This window comes from Lygodium microphyllum, chromosome 10 (genome assembly GCF_053477565.2).
Source record: "Lygodium microphyllum isolate KBCC chromosome 10, Lygodium_microphyllum_v1.1.10, whole genome shotgun sequence".
NCBI classification, from domain to species: domain Eukaryota; kingdom Viridiplantae; phylum Streptophyta; class Polypodiopsida; order Schizaeales; family Lygodiaceae; genus Lygodium; species Lygodium microphyllum.
In genome coordinates this window covers 71,067,430-71,088,524 of record NC_141144.1, presented here as the reverse complement: position 1 = coordinate 71,088,524, position 21,095 = coordinate 71,067,430, and the positions used below count along the sequence as shown (strand labels likewise).

The window sequence follows — 21,095 nt, the reverse complement described above, 5'->3', positions numbered from 1 at the left end:
ATCACTCAACGACTCAGGACCCTGGACTAGGTCAATCGTTGATGTGCTTGGTTGGGCCTCAACATTCTTTTTCCCTAGTGTGTCCTTACGGGACATGCTCGTGGCCTGTTGAATAGCCTCGCTAGGTTGTGAGAGCACAACTACCTCCCTTTTAGGAAAGTCTATCCCTTCATCCGACTCCCTTGTGTTGAACTCCTCCAGCCTAGGCTTTAGGCACTTTGAAAGTGCTGGAGTTGTCGATGGATTTGGTTGGGACACCTCCTCCACAGGTAAACTACTAAGGACACGTTCCACAAGGGGCATTGTCATAGCCAAGGGCTGTGACTGCTGTGATCCCTGATTGGAAGTAGTAGCAGCTAGTTTGGTGGGCTAGCCACCCTTGGTGGATTGCGGTGTCAAGTCCCTAGGGAAATCGAAAGTGGCCATGTTTTTTGTTGCCCTTTGAGCACTCTCTGTGTAGATCGAGCATGAGTTGATCTAGTCACATTAGGTTGCTCATGCATATCCTTGGGTCGAGAGCTACAGATGGCGTCATGTCCCACCTCTTGGACATTTGGAAGCTTAGATGGACATAGAGATTGGAATTGAGCAGTTTCCCTTGACAACCACTGTTGTGCTTCCTGTGTCCGTTTGGAAAAAGATGTAGGAGATCTAGGACTCTTAGGTGGACTTGGCACTGGCTGAACGATTGTGCCATTTACTTTGTTGAGCAATCAACCTTGCCTTGAGCAACGTTGTGCCTATGATGCTTGTTCTCCCCTTGGGAAATCAAAGGCTCCTTGAGCACTAGTGGTCCTTGTGCACGCTCGGTAGTTACCCCTGATATCTGCTTGCTAAGCATGCTAGGTTGAGGCTCTTTCTTTCGAACACTCATGTTTGCTTTCTTGCCTCAAAACCTAGAGTTTCTCTTAGATTTCCTCCAGTGCTTCATTGCTTTTGATGCACTCTGGCCTTCAATTGATAGAGGTGGTGTAGCAGGGGATTTTGGTACCCAAATCCATCGGTTACCTGCGTAGTACCCTTGAGCACGTAGCAATGCTTTGGATATCCATCGCGGCGTTGTGCTGATCCTCCATCGATGCCTACGTCTATAATGCTTGGGATTCTTTTGGGGTCTTCTATGATATTTGTAAGTCCAAAGCCCGTCCTTAGCATTGTCTCTTGACCTTCTTTTTTCAGGCTTGGCCTCACTCACTAGTTCTCATTGTTCGACCTGTACTTGTGTCAGTTTTTCTAACAAGTCCTTACTCTCGTTAGTAGGCTTGATTGTTATGTCAGCACCTTCCTTGCCTTTCCATCGAGGTTTGATGAGGTCACCTTTGCTAAAGGTTGTGACTATCCTCACACCTGGTAGTGTCAAGTGTATCCTCTGTGTTACATAGTCAGCCTCACATTTGGTTGCCCTTTTGAAGGGTCTCCCTAGGAGGGTCTCTTTCCCGCAGCTAGCACTATTTGAAGGAACATGAAATAGGATAGGCAAGCTTTCCGTTTCAATTGTTGCAAGGATTTTGCACTTTCCTATGAGTGCTTGTGGGTGTCCCCCATAAGGGCTGAGAGTTGCACTAGTCGGTGTGAGCTCTGGTTGGCCTAGTAGTGTCCATGATTCATAGGTCAAGATGTTAAAATCTACTCCTTCATCAATCAGAGCATCAATAGTATGCTCTATTTTCGCGATGAGTTTGACCTTGAGATAAGCAGGTGGTACTGTGTCTTCATCTTCCGGGTCTTGGCTTGTAAATTTAAGCCTTCTAATAGATGCCCTTGAGTCCCCACATGCATGACCAGACGTGGATTCTCCAACAATGTCTTGGGTTGTCTGTGCAGTGTTGCTCAAAGTACATCTCTCGTCAAGAGTGTCATGTCTAGTCATCTTGGCATTTGTAGCTTGCTGATGTTGCATTTCGCTCTGACTAAACATGGTATGAACACAATGTCTTTGTGTTCTCGTGGTGTGGTCTTTTTTCTCTTGATGGCTAGATTGGCCCATTGATGCTCTAGGGTCTCTGTTTCTCTCTGTTCGGGCATGGGCTTTTGGTTGCTCTTTTGCAAGTGAGAATCCATGCTCGTGTAGAGCCATTACTACACCAGGGTCCAATTTGGAGGACCTATCATGGCGCGCGTTTTCTCTCCAACCTACTTAGGGGAGGTGCAGAGGGAGCAGAGCCCCCTCTGCGGGGGTCTGGGGGGGGGGGGGTTTGTCCCCCTCGGCCCGCAGGGTCGTTACGGTAAAAGCCATGCACAATTTGGAGGACCATTTATAGCCAAATTTTGAACCACTTGCTCTAAGTTTCAACCCAATGATCGATCTATGATATGATGTCGGCTCTGTATGGTTTCTCGGTCTATTTCATTGTCTTCAAGTTAAAATTTGAGAAAATCTAAATTCGGGCCAATAGGCCCGAATTACAGGGTCCAAGTGGGTTACTCGGATGGGCTGAGGCGCATGGGCCGAGGGATGAGTTCAGACGATTCGAATGAATTCGGACGAGGTCACTCGGGCGGGCTGAGGCACTTGGGCCAAGGGCCGAATGTGGGACGTGGCCAAGGGCCAAATTTGAGTCTCGGACGGGTCGTTCGAGCGGGCCGAGGCCAAATGTGCCACGTGGCAAAAAGTTTTGACTTGGACGGCTGAATGGGTTGACTCAGACGGTTTTTCCTCGAACGACTAGGGTTTGGCCGAGTGGACCGAGTGGTCCGAGGGCCGAGTCTGGGCCTCGGACCAGAGTCGACGTGACTCGGACGCGCCGAACGCCGCACGTGTTTTTTCTTCGAAGCTCGCAAAATTCGTTGTGCAAGGCGCTGGGTGTCTTCCCCATTGTCGAGCAACTCCAGATTGGTCTTACTATAGTAGGGGGAGGTGTAGAATTACTTGGGCTAGCCAAAGATCTCCCTGATGCCAAGATTGAAGCAGATTTCCTCGCCAAGCTTTCCTCTTCTCTCCCGCTCTCCTGCTCTCCTGAAACCCTGCAATGCACAATGTGGCCTTTCTTGCCACTTCAGGCCCTTATACCTTCTTACGGGCATGGTATTGGCACCCCCAATAACTCACTTACTGACCTTAGGCATCACAAATAAGTTTTTTACCACTTTTGCATGATTCTTGCCCTGTTTCTGCCCTGTTTTGCAACAATAACCCTAATGCTTATTTTCTTTGTTTTTCGTTGTTTTCTCCTACTCTAATGCATCCAAATCACAAAGTAAATACCAACACTACTCCATCTCACAACATAAATCTCAAGAAAAACAACAAACCTACTTGCCAAGGAGATCGAATACCATCTTCAACCCCCTCGCTTCCTACCTATCTCAAGCATTGGTTCGGGAAAACCCTACTCCAATGCTCGATTCAAAGCGCGCAAGCGCTCAAGGCTTGAATCCGTTGGTCCCAGCAACGAAACCAAAATGTGGGAGCTTTCACTCAACCACCAAGACCCACTGACCGCTTATTGTTTCAAGCATTCCAAGCCGAGCACTAATGGCTACCTCTCACATAGCCGACGCGCCATCCATATCTACGGGTGTAGTGATCTTACCTCCATGCCGTTCGAGTTACCTCCTCTCCCACACACTTTGGTAGCTCCACGATCCAAGTGCAAGCTTCAAGCAAGCTCGATCCTCCCACTCCAAGCTCCAACCTCCATTACCGCGAGCAAGGTAAGAGAAGAGAAGAGAAGAGAAGAAGAGAGGAGAAGATGGAGAGCTTCTCCTCCTCGGTCCCTCACCCTCACACCCTCACTCCCTCACACTCTCACACTCCCTCTCTCAAGCACAAGCTCAAGCAAGCAAGAAGAAGAAGAAGAAGAAGAAGAGAAGAGCTACTTTTGGCCACACACAAGAATGAGCTTCTCATTCACTTTTCAACTTTATATACAAAACCCTAAATCCCTTTTGGGCAGTCATCCCCTTTTCCTCTTTTTTACATGGCCGACCGTAGCCTAGGCCCTTTTTTCCATTGTCCTTCTATCTTCCTAGCTTCCTTTCCACCGCCCATCTACATTTACAAATTGCACGGGTGAGAGCCCGACGCTGCTTGAATTAAACCACGATGCGCTTGCACTCTTTTACAAAAGTTTTGACTTGCACTTTTCTTTGTGCGCCTTTCTCTTCCGTTTCTCTTTGCCTTGGCCTTTGTCTTTGTCTTTAGCTTTCCGGATTTTCCACCTCCTGGCACTCTTTTACAAGATTTCAGGGTGCGCCTTTGTATTTTAAAATGCACATTTCCCCTTTTGCATTTGCCTCAGACTTTTTAAGGTTGCCCTTGTGCTTTCGGCCTTTTCTCCTCTTCTTTCTTCAGTCGAGCTATCTTTTTTCTGCCTTTTCCCTGCGTCTTTTTTATTTCCTTTTGCTTTCTTCATGTTGGGGTTAACAATGAGCTCTATAGAAACAATAAGGCAAGACATGTAAGTAAGAGTGCATTCACAGTTCATTTCACTAAAGCCCAAAGATAAGCTACTCTTGATTACAGCTTTTCAATGATTCAACTTATAAGTGGTTTGTGGTATTAGTTTCTTCTTTCTACTTCAATATATGTGGTAATTTTGCAACTACTTTCACATTCATGGGTTTCAAAGATATGTCATTGATGTTGTGGAGTTGATCAGTTTTAAGTCCTTGTTGGGATACGTACATGTGCTTGTATGTAATATTTCCACATAATAAAAGTTAGTTGGTTAGTTGTTCGAAAGTTAGTTAGTCAATTGATAAGTTAGTAAGATTACTAACTAAAGACTAACTAAGGTAAAAACTAATTTACATTAATAGCTAACAATTTTTATTTAAGTAAAAATATATATTAAAAGAAAAATCGAGAGTCGTAATCCGACATTTTTCTTGGATTGACAAGGATCGTAGCCACCTTTCATGGAAGTTACAACATGAATGAGAGTTATGAGACATATTAATCATTAATGTTAATGTGTATAATATGAATGGTCTAAAGATATTAGATTTTTGGGCAAAAAACTAGTATATTTTAGATATTATCCTAAAAAGATATAATTGGATGTCATTTAAAAGAAAAGACGAGTGCTGTCTTAGTCCATTTTGGAGATTTTATAAAAGGAAAAAAGATAAAGAGAGTGATTGGCAAAATTGCGCATGCCACGATCGCAGTCTACAAGCAGTAGACAACACTTCGAATAGGAAGAGAAAGAATAAGTGATCTGAAATCTTTCCAAGCAAGTGTCTTAGGGTTTTACCCCCCTTTTGGAGCCAGTGGAACTATCAAATTTATGAGTTAAGCATCAAATCACTGAGTTTTCCAAGATTCCGTCCACTAAGAACTCTTGTTCTCAGCCTCATCCCCTCTTCTCTAATTCATCATAAATATGAGGCATGGGGAGGCACAAGGGAGCATAAGGAGACCCCGAGAGGCTATGAGAGAGAGGTAGAGAGAAGGATACCCCTCCAAGATATTGTGAGATTGTGTGTGTGTGTGTGTGTGTGTGTGTATGTGAATAGTTACCCCGAGAGGCTGTAAGGGAGAGAGTTAGCTCAATTCCCTCTATCTTGATCCTCGACTTAGCCATCTTCTCTTACACTCTCCCATCTCGAATCTATTCCACCTTCTTAATCTCTTGAGTCTACTTGTAGACGATGGCCTCCAAGTGAAGAATGTCACATGCGGATGGCAATCCTACAACTAGCAATAAAGCTTTGGGTGAAGGCATCACTGTCAATCCAACTGTGATTCCAATTGTAAGTAATGTATTTATAAATTGATAGTGATTGCTTTAATTCTTGCATGAGATATATTATGCTCCATACTATGATGTATGAGAATAAGTCATGGGAAGGGATAGCTCTCTTCTCACATATTTGAAAGATGGAATTTGTAAAGTGCATGTATTAAGGGAAGTTAATTGCACTTAGTTGCATATGTCTTATTCGTTGATAGAGCAATCGATCAAGGGTTATGCATAGCATAATCGTAAAAGGAATAACATTAGGAATTATGCATACAAGTATTAAGAAAATTTTGCATAGAATCACTCTTTGATCCCAAGGGGGAGAGCGAATATGCGATGGAATTATTATCGCATCTATTCTTATATTGTTTGGGAAAAATACAATTAGTTTTTGTTGGTTGATTGAACAACACTCTAAATGTTTTTTTTCAATCAATTGATTGTTTCATTTGTGATTTGGATAAATATTCCAAGTGATTATGTTTGATGGTAAAAGCATGGCAATCCAATAATGATAAGTAGCCATGGGAAATAAAGGAATGTTTCACTGGAAGATGATATTAGGCTGATTGCCTTGATTGTACTTGATTCTTAATTGGATTAATTAAGAAAGGATATTTTTCATGGGTGAATCATCTCCAAGATCGCACCCCATATTACCCTGAGAGGGCAATGCTCGATTCACAGGCTGAAGGTCGAGTGGTGAAAAGACCAACCACGAAAGTTGTGTCACACTCCTAGGTTGCTTGGAGTCAGCAGAGCTCTAGACATCCCTTGCCTAGATCGGAATGGAATAGTAGACTGTCGTGAGCCCAACGTCTAGGGTGTTGGAAGATCCTATTCTAGATAAAGGATGGAAATTATGGTGCCATGTGATTAGGACCGGGTACTTCTCTTGGACAGAAGGGATACATAATTCTCCTGTATGGGTAGGAGACAAATATTAAATTGAAGATAAGTTAAGGAACTTGTTTGTCAAAAGGACTGGTTGTTTTGTTTTCGTTTCTATGCTATAAATTACACAAACGAACCATGTTCCTAAAAGGCTTAATTAATGAAGCCGATTTTAAATGTCGCATATAAATGTGGTATGGCCTAATTAGAAAACTAAAGCTATCAAAGGAAGCGGGTGGGCGAAATCCCCGATGGCACAAGGTGGTCGCAGAGAACTAGGAGACTTCTCACAAGGATTTATTGCCGTTTGACTTTAGGTATTGTTAAGTTAGGACCCGATTCATGCCATTTTAGGGGACCAGAATGGGACTATGCCCTACTAGTAGAGAGGCTGAGCGGTGCATCCCTCTCATTTTCCATTGTCTTTGACCAAGTGTGGTATCTCTGCATAAAGTAGGATGTCCAAAACCCAATGCTAGAATGCTGTTAGGAGACCTTGGATGACCTAGGAACCCAGATTTAAGGTCAATCCTAGTGGGTTCGGTCATGAACATTTCCGTTGCAAGGCGGACTCTGGAAACCCTAGGCGATAAACCCTAGAAAATTCCTTGGGAGTGCCGAGAGGTGACACTTAGACTCATTTCCCAATGGACCGCTAAAACATGCTTGGACAGCATGTTACATTGTAAATTTCTAGGCTAAATGAGGATGTGATTGTGGTCACAAACCTCAAGGACTACTTGTTCCATACAAGTACCTTATGTTCATGTGATAAGCAATAATTTATTGATAGATTCATTGATGAGGATAAAAGGCATATTCAAAAAGCAAGGGTCCTAGAAGCACAGGAAGAAGAGCGTGGTATCCTCTTACCCAACCCATCCTTGGCGATATGATTTATGTGGTGAGTTGTAGACTTTTGTTTTGTAAGTTATGTCTCTAATAGATTTTAGTTTGACATTGGTCCTCCTTTCTTATTTTTAGGGTAAGTGGAAGGCTAATTTTGAAATGGCATGCAAAAATATCCCTTCCAATCTTCCAAAGGATGAGATTGAAGCAAATGTGAATTTGGTAAGAAAGGCTGTCACCAAAACTTATAATAGGAAAATGACATGGGTAACAAGCTTTAGTAATTGGAGTCTTATTTCTAGATTTTCTAGATATGCTACTCATGCATAGCAAATGTCCTACTGAATCAAGTTTATGTATTTCTATATTTTGGATGTGGTAAACCCTTCATTGGGCAATGGTTGGCTTCAAACACTACGGAAACTTCCCTTTCAAGATGTGAAGTTCAAGATAACAATAAAGAAGTTATACTCCATTGCTTCACTTGCATGTTCTATGCAAAAGAAATTTTCACTTTTGTCATTGCTCGGTGCAAATGAGAATTTGAGGCAGAGCTATGGGATGCCCATAGGTGATCATTTCTTTATACCATGGTTGGCAAAGGAGTTATGGATGGATCAGGTCTTGGAAGAGGCTTGTCGATTGTTGAAGTAAGTAATTGAGTCAAATGTTGCTAGAGAGAGGATTGAGCTGGCATTGGATTAGTACTTCTTGGATGTCATGGCTAGATATAGAGGAGTAATTTTTCTTCCTCTCCAAAAAGAGATGTCTGTGGCTACTCATGCAGCCAAGCATATAGACATACAAAATGCCTCTAGATGGCTAATATACACATTTGTATCCTATTTATTCAGTTTTTTGGATGAATGTTTTTGATAGTTAACATATTTTTGGTTGTTGGAATTAGGTTTCTTCTTACATTGCTTGGGATGAAGAAAATTCCATCATTGCCTAACATTTGCAAGGCTTGGACGATCCTTTCTCCTCCCCCCTATTGCACATATACCTCACCAATTTGTAGGGAGGATAACAAGCTAGAAGGTTCTTTCAGATTGTTTGATTGGGAGTGCAAGCGTTGCCCTTGGTGGTTAGACATGAAAAAGGATGAATGCTTGGAGAAAGATAAGGAGACATATCTTAGGAGTTGAAGGTAGAATGCAAGTTAGATTTAGGCTCTTCAGGAAATTTGGATAACCAACAACGAAAGAAGCTAGAGGAGGAATGTAGGCAGATCAAAGAGAAAGAAGAGGCTGAGAGATTGATGAAGCACACCAAGGGCAGACATCCTACTGATCAATTAGATCTAGGGAAGAGTATGCTTTCATGTTGGGCTAATTCATTATTATTGGGGATTTTATACATTTTCTTTCTTTTTGTTGGTTTGTATGTAAGACCCATTAGGATGTTGTTTATGTAGAGTCTACACATTTGACTACAACCATCCTTTCTCGTAGAAAGACAGGTCACATGGAGTTGCAGGGCTTGCAAATAGAAACCCTCAAAAGCCACACATGTGTTTGGCAATATAATTATATTTAGCTAGCATGAGAATTGCTTGCTAGAAATTTCAAGGGTTTTTAGGTGATGAGGAAGTTCTATCTAGAAGTGGATGGTGGGAAGAAGCTAAGAAATTCAAAGCCAAGCTCTTGAAGTGTGGAGTATTATTTCATTGATCTTTCCACAAGCTCCCATATAGTGGGTTTTGATGACATTCCTACATGGAATAGTCTATTAAGTGAGCACATCAAGTTAGCATTGGCTGTGGCTAGTGCACTTATGGATGACTTGGGATGGGTGCTTGTTATTTGTATGCCTTCACTCATTGGATTTGTGGAGAAAATGGCATCACGTGTGCAGGGTTGGAGATAGGCCTCCAATGGGCAATGAAGTGTTTAGAGCCTTACTCAAGTACAACAAAATGTAGAGTCTCCTTCAAGGTGTGAAGTATTTTTAATGTTTCTTAGTTGCTCATCATCAACAATTCCTTTTTATTTGCATTGCACTTAAGTCTCTTTGTGTTTACATAGAGTTGAGTTTTTCATGTGATGGCTTTCCATAAGGTTGGAAAGAGACCAAAATATGACATAGAGGCCACCTCAAAGGTAGGAAAAATAATTAGTATACCCTTGTTCAATAATGCTAATTACATATAAGTTTCAATGCTAGCTTTGAGTACTAAAAAGGGCAATTGTATATTATGATGTCATAGGTTGGGGATGCCTTGTAAGAAGATTTGACATAAGATGTCATCCACCATTACTTGCCCTCATCTTTGAAAGCACAATGTGATGGAAAGAGTGATGGTTGGTGTGGGCTACTAGAGAAAAGTGCCTCACATATGTTGCTATTCATGGAGGCATTTTTCCCTCCTAATGGTTGTGTACTTGTCCTTGGAGGAGGAACTTCAACTTGCATGAAGGCAATCATACATATTGGATGCCCCTGCATGGTGAGAGAGAGTGATGTTGAAATATGTAATAAGTATTTGCTGCCTTTTTTCAATGATTACTATGAAACGTATACAATTGGTGCTATGGATGTTGATACTAAGGATGAGAAAGATGCTGAAGCGTTCATGTCCAATGCTTTGGGTGTATCTTGGTAATATTATTTTCTGCAAATAAATTGACCCATTGTGGCTATTTGCCATGTTATGCAGAGGACATGGCCAAGCACATGGCAAGTACTTTAGATATGACACAAGTAGTGTCAAAAGAATAAAAAGACCAAAATATGTTTTCATGGATGATAGTGATGTGGAGGATTGAGTTTTGTTGCCTTTATGGTTACCAAAAACCATGCATAGTTATGCATTTTGATGATACTTTGATTTCTATCATTTGTAATGATAGTGCCAATGTTATGCTATTTGTGCACCATTCTATTCAGTGTTATAACGTAGGTAGTGTCAAAAGAAGAAGAATACCAAAATGTGTTTTCATTTATGACAGTGCCGTGGAGGATTGAGCTTTGTTGCCTTTATGGTTACCAATAACCATGCACAATTATATATTTTGATAATACTTCAATTTCTATCATTTGTAATAACAGCACCAATGTTATGCTACTTTTTCTCCACATAGATTTGATATTTTATTATTAACAATGAAAGTGTCGTAATATATTTGCAAAGGTGGATGTGTTGCATAATATAAATCCTTTTGTTATGCTCATGGATAATGGTTACCTCATGGATAGTAGCACATGGTTATTTTCTTTGAGAAACTATATTTGTCAAGTCTTCAAAAATACTTGCTCGTGCTTGACTCGCTCACGACTTCTTGCCCCCCAAGTGGAGCATACTCCCTATGCATCACCACTAGATACATACCAACTACTCATCTCATAAAAAATAACACCTCTACTCACTCTAAACTCAACTTGTGTGATAGGGTTATAACACTGATACCCTTTCTTCTCTAAAGAATATCCAATAAAAATATATTTTTTAGCCTTTGGATCAAGCTTCTTTTGCATCTCATCTGACACATGAACATATGCAATACAACCAAACACTTTCAAGTGCAACACATCAAACTTCTTGCCTATAAAGCATTCTTCGGGGGTCATTCCATAAACTCTAGTTGTCGGAGTTTTGTTTATAATATAGACAGTCGTATGAATAGCTTCAAACTAAAATGTTTTGGCAAAACTTTTGCAGCTAGCAATGCTTGTGCAACTTCTACAATATGTATATTTTTCCTTTTTGCAACCCCATTTTGCTATGGGTTATACCTACTAGTAATTTGTCTCTTTATTCCATGAGACCTCAAAAAGTCACTAAAATCATTAGAGAGATACTCTCCCCCTCCATTTGATGTCAAACACTTAACTTTTAAGCCTATTTTTGTTTCAACAACAGCCTTGAAAGTTTTAAAGTGCTCAAATACATTACTCTTTTCCTTCATGAAATATACCTACAGCTTTCTTGAACAATCATCAATAAATGTGAAAAAATATATGTTACCACCAAGAGATATGTTTTGTGTAGGACCCCTAACATCTATATGCACAACATCAAGTATATTCCTGCTAACATCTCTATCATGTGGAAAAGGTTATCTTGCCTACTTACCAAACTAATATGCTTTATACAATTTACAAAATTCTACAACTTTAAAAGTAGGCAACCATGTAACAACCCTTTGGATTGCATTAATTTTAGCCTTTACACATTTGTATGCCCAATATGTTTGTGCCATATTTCAATGTCTACAGCCACTCCTTTGCCTTTAGCATACATATCAACATTCATAGTACGGATTTCTACATCTAAAGTGAACATGCAACCAACTCTACTTTCTTTCGCAACCAACCTACACTTGTCATTAAAATATTCCAGAAAGCAACCTTTTGCATTAAATCAAACTTACAACCCTTGCTTTACCGTTTGACTAGTAGATGCTGTAATATTTGTTGAGATATCGAGCTCCACTCGTGATACGCCAGGGTGACCGTTGTGTATTTATGTCACCGACTTGTCAGTTGCAAATGCGGTTGGTACACCGCCCATGAATAATAGCTACATGATAGCTATCCTTATCTACTCTAGTTCGTGGCTCAGTTAGTATGCCACCTTAGTTAGTTGAGTTTGGTTTGAGACCCATATATAGGGTTCTTCTATTTCTTTGTACTTGAGTTCTTTTGGCTTACACAACTAAGAAGAGAAAAATTGTTTTCAGCCTCCACCCTTGTGTGTATTCCCCCATTGTGCAAGCAAGAAAGCTACAAGTGAGACTCCTTCCTTCTCTCCCACAATCTTGACATGGTATCAGAGCTTTGTTCGTGGTAAGGAGCTCAAGAAAGCAAGCCAAGCTCGCGGTGGTCTGGTTGAGACGCCCTTCGCGGTGAAGCAAGAGGGCAGTATATGCTGCGGGAAAGGGCTTTAGCCCTTGGCGACCTTGTTTTTTTTATTTGAGGCCATTTCGGGGCCTGTTTTGCAGACGGAAGTTTTCTGCACGCACTCAGGAAAAGGCTCAGTTTTATGCTGTGCAGCCACTGTTCTACAGGTCGGTGAAAAGTTACTGTAGAAATTGCATCGTATGCTTGTGCGCAGAGACATTGGGAGTTTCAGAATTATCCTTGGTTCCTGTTTATGCAAAATCATCACTAGGAAGTGACTGTGTGGTTAAATACCACTCTCGCCAGTTTTGCAGATTTGCCCTTGTGAGGGTGAAGCTGAGTTTTTGTAGTGACATAATTTTTTGCAGTGTTCTGTAATGGCGTCTGACTCTCTTTCACAGATTGTAACTGAAAAGCTTGACAATAACAACTTCCAGGCATGGAAGTTTAGAATGACGAATTTCCTTATGGGAAAAGGATATTGGGAATTTGTTGCAGGAAATGAAGAAGAACCAGTTCTTCCTGATGTTCCCAATCAACAGCAAATGCAGGCATTCAAAGCATGGCATGAGAGAGCCAGGAAAGTTATGTACTGGCTGTCAATCAGCATTTCAGACTCTATGATTGTGCATATTCAGGATGCAAGTACGCCAAAGGAGGCATGGGATACTCTGTCAAATATGTATAGCACAAATACGCAAGCCAGGAAAATGCAGCTCAAGCAAGAGTTGCACAATGTGCAAAGAGAAAATATGAGCATCAACGACTATCACATGAAGGTGAAGAAGATTGCAGATGCACTTGCTTCCATTGGGTCACCAGTGGAAGATGATGATTTAGTTTCTGTGACCTTGAATGGTCTAGGAAAGGATTATGCACAGTTTCGGACATCCATTTCAGTTCGTGAAAGATTTCCTGATTTTGAGGAGTTGATTGCTCTTCTAATTTCTGAGGAACAGAGAAATGGTGGTGCATCTTCTTCAGGAGGAACTTCAAAAGAAGCTGTCTTCTACTCAAATGCTGGAAGAGGTAGAGGCAGAGGTAGAGGAGGCCGTGGTAGAAATCATAATATGCAGCAAACTCAAGAAAACCAGTCCTATGGAGGAGGACGTGGTAACTCTAGAGGCAGGGGGAGCCAAAGAGGTCGTGGTGGATGGCAAAGAGGTCAAAATGCAAACAGTAATGTTGAATGCTACTACTGTGGTAAAATGGGTTATATGGCTAAAGACTGCTATAAAAAGTAGAATGACATCATGAATGGAAAACTGCAACAAGGGAATTATGCATCTTCTAACAGACAGGGTGATGACAGAAATGAACATTTGTTCATGGTGCAGCACATGAACAATTCTGTGACAAGTGCAGAAGAAAGCAATGATGTATGGTATGTTGACTCAGGTGCATCAAACCACATGACAGGTCATGCAGAATGGATGGAGGATGCAAGGAAAATGGAAAAACCAGGATTTGTGGAGACTGGTGATGATACTGCACATCCTATTGTGCAGATTGGAAAAATTCCCTTGTCTATGCAGGATGGAAAAAAGAAATACCTGTCCGATGTATTTCATGTCCCGAATATCACTAAGAATCTAGTTTCTGTCGGTCAAATGGTTGAGCAGGGCTTGCAGGTCAGATTTAATCCTCATGGATGCTTTGTTGAGGATATGAAAAATAAAGGTCGCTTGATAGCAAAAGGAAAGAAGAAGGGCAGAATGTTTACGTTGGATGCAGACATGTCTGAATTGAGTGCAGCAATGTTTGCACATGGGACTAGTGTAGTTGCAGATATTGATATCTGGCATAAACGCATTGGTCATGTTAATGCACAGCGACTTAAATCAATGCAGGCCCAAAATATTGTTGCAGGATTGCCAAAATTCAAGGTTGCAGAAATGCATAAGGTATGTGAAGCCTGTCAGTTTGGAAAACAGGCAAGGAAACCATTTCCTAGACATGTTCAAGAGAGTGAGAAGCCATTGGAATTAATCCACTCTGATGTGTGGACTACTAAAGCTGCATCTCTTGGAGGCTGTCATTATTTTGTCACTTTTATTGATGACTATAGCAGAAAAGTTTGGGTGTATTTTATGAAAAAGAAAAGTGAAGTTTTTGGGCATTTCAAAACCCTTAAAGCTATGGCTGAAAAAGAAACAGGTCTGCAAATAAAATGCCTAAGGTCAGATGGAGGGGGAGAGTACCTCTCAAATGAGTTTGCAAAGTTCTTGCAGGAACATGGCATAAAGCAGCAATATTCATGCAGTTATACCCCACAACAAAATGGAATTGCAGAAAGGAAAAACAGGCATATTGGAGAGGTATCTCGTGCCATGCTCAATGAAAAAGACTTGCCAGATTTTTATTGGGCTGAAGCAGTTGCTACAGCAGTCTACATAATGAACAGGACTCCCACTGCAGCAATACATGGAATGACTCCAGAGGAGAGGTATACTGGTAGGAAACCAGATATTTCTCATTTGAAAATTTTTGGTTGCATTGCCTATGTACATGTGCCAGATGAGCTGAGATCCAAGTTGGATCCAAAAGCTGAGAAGTGCATCTTTATTGGTTACTCTCTGCAGCAAAAAGGGTATAGATGCTATAACCCTTCTACTCGTAAGTTTATAGTGAGCAGAGATGTTGTTTTTGATGAGATGAGTAGCTGGTATAAACCAGTAAATGTGATTGATGATGTAGATGCACAAAATGGTAATGCTGCACAGAATTCACAGCAGCAGTCACAAAATATTAGTGGACCTGGAGCATCCTCTAGCAGTGGTTCACATTCTTCGCCATGGACAGGCAGATTGAGATCAGGAGAATCTTCTCAAAGCAATGCAGATAGTGGTATGCAGGTATCACGAAAAGGAAAAGAGAAGGTTGATCAGCCCATGTTTGATGTGAATGCAGGTCACTCTTATGTGGATGGTGAATCCAGTGGCTCAGAGCAGAGCATTGATGATGAGTTGGGTATTCCCTCTATTGTTACACCTGGAGTAAGGAAGACCAGGGATGTTTTGAGAGCACCTGGGAGTGAACCTACTTTGCGCAGGTCTACGAGAGCTAGGTATCCTGTGGATAGGCTGAAATATGATGGATTTACAGCCATTCACTATGCATATATGGTCAAAGTGATACAGGAACCAGAACCCACTTCTTTTGAGCAAGCCATGGGAAAAGAAAAATGGGAGAAAGCCATGGATGAAGAAATGGATGCCTTGGAAGCAAATGCTACATGGGAATTGGTACCTTTGCCTAAAGGTAAAAATGCAATTGGCTGTAAGTGGGTTTATAAGGTGAAACACAATGCAGATGGTTCTGTGAATAGATACAAGGCAAGATTAGTAGTCAAGGGGTATGCACAAACATATGGCATTGACTATGAAGAAACATTCAGTCCGGTTGCAAGGATGGCAACCGTAAGAGCAGTCATTGCTATGGCTGCATCAAAGGGATGGTCTTTACATCAGATGGATGTAAAGAATGCCTTCTTGCATGGTGATTTGTAAGAAGAGGTCTATATGGAGCAGCCACCAGGTTATGTGCATGCTGTTCATCCTGAGTTTGTTTGCAGGTTGAAGAAAGCCTTGTATGGCTTGAAGCAAGCACCTAGAGCATGGTCTGACAAGATATGACAGTATCTTGTCACTATTGGCTTTCAGATTTCCAAGGCAGATTTCTCACTTTATGTGAGAAAAACAGAGAAAGGTATTATGCTACTTGTCATTTATGTTGATGATTTGATTATGACAGGTGACAGTGATGAAGATATCCTTCATGTGAAAATGCTATTGAAGCAGAAGTTTGAGATGAAGGATTTGGGAGAGCTGTGTTATTTCTTGGGCATTGAGGTGATTAGATCACCAAGTGGGATACAGCTCTTACAGAGGCAGTATGGATTGGACATGCTGTCCAAATATGGGATGACAGGCTGTAAGCCTATTTCAGTTCCTTTGGAGCAAAATGTGAAGCTGAGCACAGATGCAGGTGAGCTTCTAGAAGACCCTACTATGTACAGACGCATAGTAGGAAGTTTGATTTATATGACTATTACCAGGCCAGATTTGAGCTATGCTTTTGGATTGGTAAGTCAGTTTATGCAGGCTCCAAGGAAACCACATTTGGATGCGGCTAGACGCATACTCAGGTATGTGAAGTCCACATTGCAGTATGGACTATTTTATGAGACTGGGGTTCAGATACAGTTGCATGGATACACTGATGCTGATTGGGCTGGTAGTATTTCTGATAGACGATCTACCAGTGGATATGTGTTCTCTTTTGGGAGTGCTGCAGTCACTTGGAGCAGCAAGAAACAGCCTACAGTTGCCTTGTCGAGCACAGAGGCTGAGTACAGGGGTGCAGCAATGGCTGCATGTGAGGTAGCTTGGTTGCATAAGCTACTTTATGATATGCATCAGTCTACAGATGGGCCAGTTGTCATTTATTGTGACAACATGAGTAGTATACACTTGGCAAATAACCCAGTCTATCATGCTAGAACAAAGCACATTGAGGTGCATTATCACTATGTGCGAGAGAGGGTTTTACTAGATCTTATTGATCTAGTTTATGTCAGCACAGAGGATCAGGTAGCTGACATATTCACGAAGGCATTGGGCGCAGAGAAGCTGCGCAAGTTCAGAGACCTGCTTGGTGTGCAAGAATTGGGATTGAGCTCGAGGGGGAGTGTTGAGATATCGAGCTCCACTCGTGATACGCCAGGGTGACCGTTGTGTATTTATGTCACCGACTTGTCAGTTGCAGACGCGGTTGGTACACCGCCCATGAATAATAGCTACATGATAGCTATCCTTATCTACTCTAGTTCGTGGCTCAGTTAGTATGCCACCTTAGTTAGTTGAGTTTGGTTTGAGACCCATATATAGGGTTCTTCTATTTCTTTGTACTTGAGTTCTTTTGGCTTACACAACTAAGAAGAGAAAAATTGTTTTCAGCCTCCACCCTTGTGTGTATTCCCCCATTGTGCAAGCAAGAAAGCTACAAGTGAGACTCCTTCCTTCTCTCCCACAATCTTGACAATATTTCCACTATGAAATATTGAAGACCCAAAATCCCGCATAAGAGCAACTCAAAATAATCTCCCTTAATGATAAATGTTGGTGCCTAAGTGCTCCCTTCACGCGCATTAATAAACTCCAGCTCCGTGTCGTGTATGGAAGACCGTGGCTAAAAACCCTTAGTTCCACGCGGGAACATCCTTCACAGGAAAAGGCAAATGGATAATGGACAAAATTTTGCAAATTTTTTTACTATTAATCCTCTCCCCTTCAATCGTTGCATGGCAGGGAGAGGGAGTGTGAGAGGAGTGGTGTGGAGTAGGAGAGCACAGGGGAGAAGGAAGCATGCAATTAGCCATGTGTATGGCTATCCCTCCCCCTTCCACCTATAAGACCCCCCCTCTCAAGTGGGAGGGGGAGGAGGAGAGAGAGACGTGTTGTTGTCGCCTAAGGACGTTGTGCTGCCTTCACGCCGCCATATTGATGCCGCCAGGCTACGCCATCATCGCTATCATCATCATAAACATCATCCTCTTCCTCTCCTTCATCGTCATCCTCATCGACATCTCCACCTCCATCCTCATCTTCTCTCTCCACGTCACTTCTCTGCCACAGAAGCTTAGAAGCTTCTTTTTGGAAGCTTCCACTAAAGACTTCCATAATCCTTATTCTCACCGTGCCTCCTGGGATTTTAAAATCCGTGTTCCCCAAGGCCCAAACTCTTGTGCCGCGAGGGAGATCCCAACCAGAAAGCTTTCAGAAATCAAATAAAGGGCCGGGAGGAGTTTGCTGAGTCGAGGATCTACGTCATCGATGGCCCCAAAGCAAAAGTCACGAGGCGCACATGCTAGCTCCCACCCCGAGCACACGTGTGGACAACACCCCGAACTTCAATGCCCATGTTCTTAAAAATTAATTCTGCATGAAAGGATGCATTAGGTATGTTTAATTTTTGTAGGGAAGTTATAAATGCATTTATTCATTTGATTTACATAGTTAGTGCATGTCCAATATTTGAAATCACACTCCCGTGGACAAGGGTAGTTGCAATCTCCTTGAACGTATAATGCATAACTTAAAAGATGATATCGTGCTAAGAAGGATAGAGTTTATGTCGCATGATGCACTTATGAATTAAATTCATGGTCGAGGTTCATATAGGGGATAATCTTAGACGGCCATTGAATGTTCTCCAAATCGTCGCAATGTATAGAAAGGAATTATGAACTTGCAAATTTGGAGGCAAGGATGGTTACATTTTAGGTCGGTTAAGTGCTAAAGGACGGGTTAAATTATAAATGGTCTCATGGCATTCGCTCATGCATGGAGTACTTTTATCAAAGTTTGTATTTAGGAAAGGATGCATTTTCATGTTAAAGCTTGAATTCAATGCATTAAACGAAGGGTTTATAGGCATAGTTCTTGATGTAAGTCAACATAGGGTTTATACGAGTTAGCCCTAAGTTGTCAATCATTATAGTTTAGACAAGGAAAAGTAACAATCATTGTAGAACTTATATCTGCATAGAAGGAAAAAGTCTATGAATCACATATTTGCATGGAACGAAGGGTTTATAGGCATAGTTCTTTATGTAAGTCAACATAGGGTTTATACGAGTTAGCCCTGAGTTGTCAATCATTATAGTTTAGGCAAGGAAAAGTAATGCTCATTGTAGAACTTATAGCTACATAGAAGGAAAAAGTCTATGAATCACATATTTGCATGGAATGTTATATCTTGCCATTATTTACATCTTTTAGGAAAAGTATTTGCATCTCCAAGGAAAGTTCACCTCTTGTCGCAAGACAATTAGATCAATTAGGTAAATCGCTTGTAATGGTGTAATCAAATGATGATCACCGCAATGCACTAGGTAGAGCTAAGCTGTGATAAAATTCTGCCTAGTAGTATCGCACTCAAGAAACCAACTTAATATTTCCGACCTCAAAGGTCCTACCCACATTCACAGAATGTTAGGGTTAGCTGAGTGCCTATGCAAGAACGATCTAGGGTTCCTACCCTAAGGATCAATTGGCCAGATACTAGACTTCTGTATGAATTTAGAAACCCTAAGGGCAAAATTACTATCGGCCTAGCAAGGTTAAGGTTTGGATTGGGTCAAGAGGACCCACAAACCCTACATCTTGACCAAAGGTATTCTTGACCAAGAATACCATGTGATGGGAGAAATAATCCCACAAGTTAGGTGCAACACTTGTCTCTTGCAACAAGTTGCAACGTCGCATGATTTTGTGTTAAATCACAAAATAGTATTGCCACTCTTTTTGTGAGGTGTCCGCTAGTCCCAATCCACGGCACACCTTTTAGTAGTCCATCAGTAGGTTTTTCCATAAATGACGCCTCCCGGTGCTCCCTTGGAACATCACGGGTTTGTCACTTAGGCCCTACCGAGTCTACTTCGCAACGGGAGAGTTCTAGCCGAACCCACTAGGATCGACCTGAAGACTTGGGTTTCTAAAATCGGATGGGTCTCCTAGCAGCCAGCTAGCATCAGTAATTTCGAGTTCCACTTTTTAGAGGATTACTCGATCTGAAGCGGACTTACCATTGCACTTGGTTCAAAGAGAATGGGAGACGGAGGGGAGTGTGGTACGTCAACCCTCCTGCCCATAAGGCAAAATCCCATTCCGGACCCCTAAAACAATGCAAGTCGGTTCTACCTAATGACTACTTGGTCAATTTATCGTCTTCCTATTTCTATATCCGATGTAGAAAAGCTCCAAGCTAACCGGGACCACCCTACCATTGGACGGACCCGTCGGGGGTTACGCCCACCCGCTTTCCTCTGATGATGGGTTATCTTTAGTTTTTTAATTACCTACAACACATTTATTGGAACATATACAATTAGCTTCCTTAATTAGTCCGTTTAGTCACACGTTCCTTCACATAATTTATCTCACTAACACGCATACAATTTGAATAGTAAAGCAAACTTCTTTATTATATTGGAAGTCTTATTACAATTTCCATCATTCCGTCCCAACGGAAGATACACAGAATTCCATAAGGACATTCTGTCCACCAAGATTTCACCCTCATAACTAGTATTTAGGGTTCCAGGATCCCATCCTGGGTCACGAAGGGGCTCGTCAGATTCTTGGAACAATGCAGGATTTACAGCCAGAGCCCCCTCTAGCACCTACAATTCCTATTGCCCGAGACTATCTCTACTGACAGACCTTTCGCCTACGGAGCCGGTCCAAGCCTCTCGTAGCTATAATCATGACCCCCTTGGAGTAGGGTCTCGCTGCTGGCTTGGGGGTAGCCTAGCGCGATCCTTCCTTTTATTCTGTTGGCAATAATTTCAATCAAAATCTAGATTCTAGCAAACACAAACAGTCCTTTCAAATATGTATCAAATAGTGCAATGACAATCATCCCAACATGTAAATCACAGTTTCACATAGCCAAGGTAGACCTTATCCTAAGGTAACCTTTCATTCTAATGAGGATTCTTCTCCCCATAAAGAAGTGTTGAATACACCTCTTAAAACATGTTAAGCAGGGCATGAGTTTTCCATTTGGATTCACTTATCTAAACATAAGCAAAATCCCTTAAGGAAATATATTGTGTCAATAAACTCAACGAGATGATCTTTAGGATTCCTAAATAGATAACTAGTTTCTATAACCTTCACTAATCAGTTCTTAACCTTGTCGCATTTGATCATAACTATATGGAATACGCGTAAAGACATATGTACAATAACCTTTGGCAATTAATTCTATCATGATTCAATGCCTTAGTATCCCAACTATTCTAGCTAGAAATCATAG

General features: G+C 41.6%; 1 pseudogene; it reads left to right on the top strand.

Annotated features, from left to right (window-relative positions):
• The first annotated feature begins 7,784 nt into the window (after positions 1 to 7,784).
• The window catches only part of LOC148030145 (uncharacterized), a 57,851-nt pseudogene continuing 44,540 nt past the window's right edge, over positions 7,785 to 21,095 (top strand).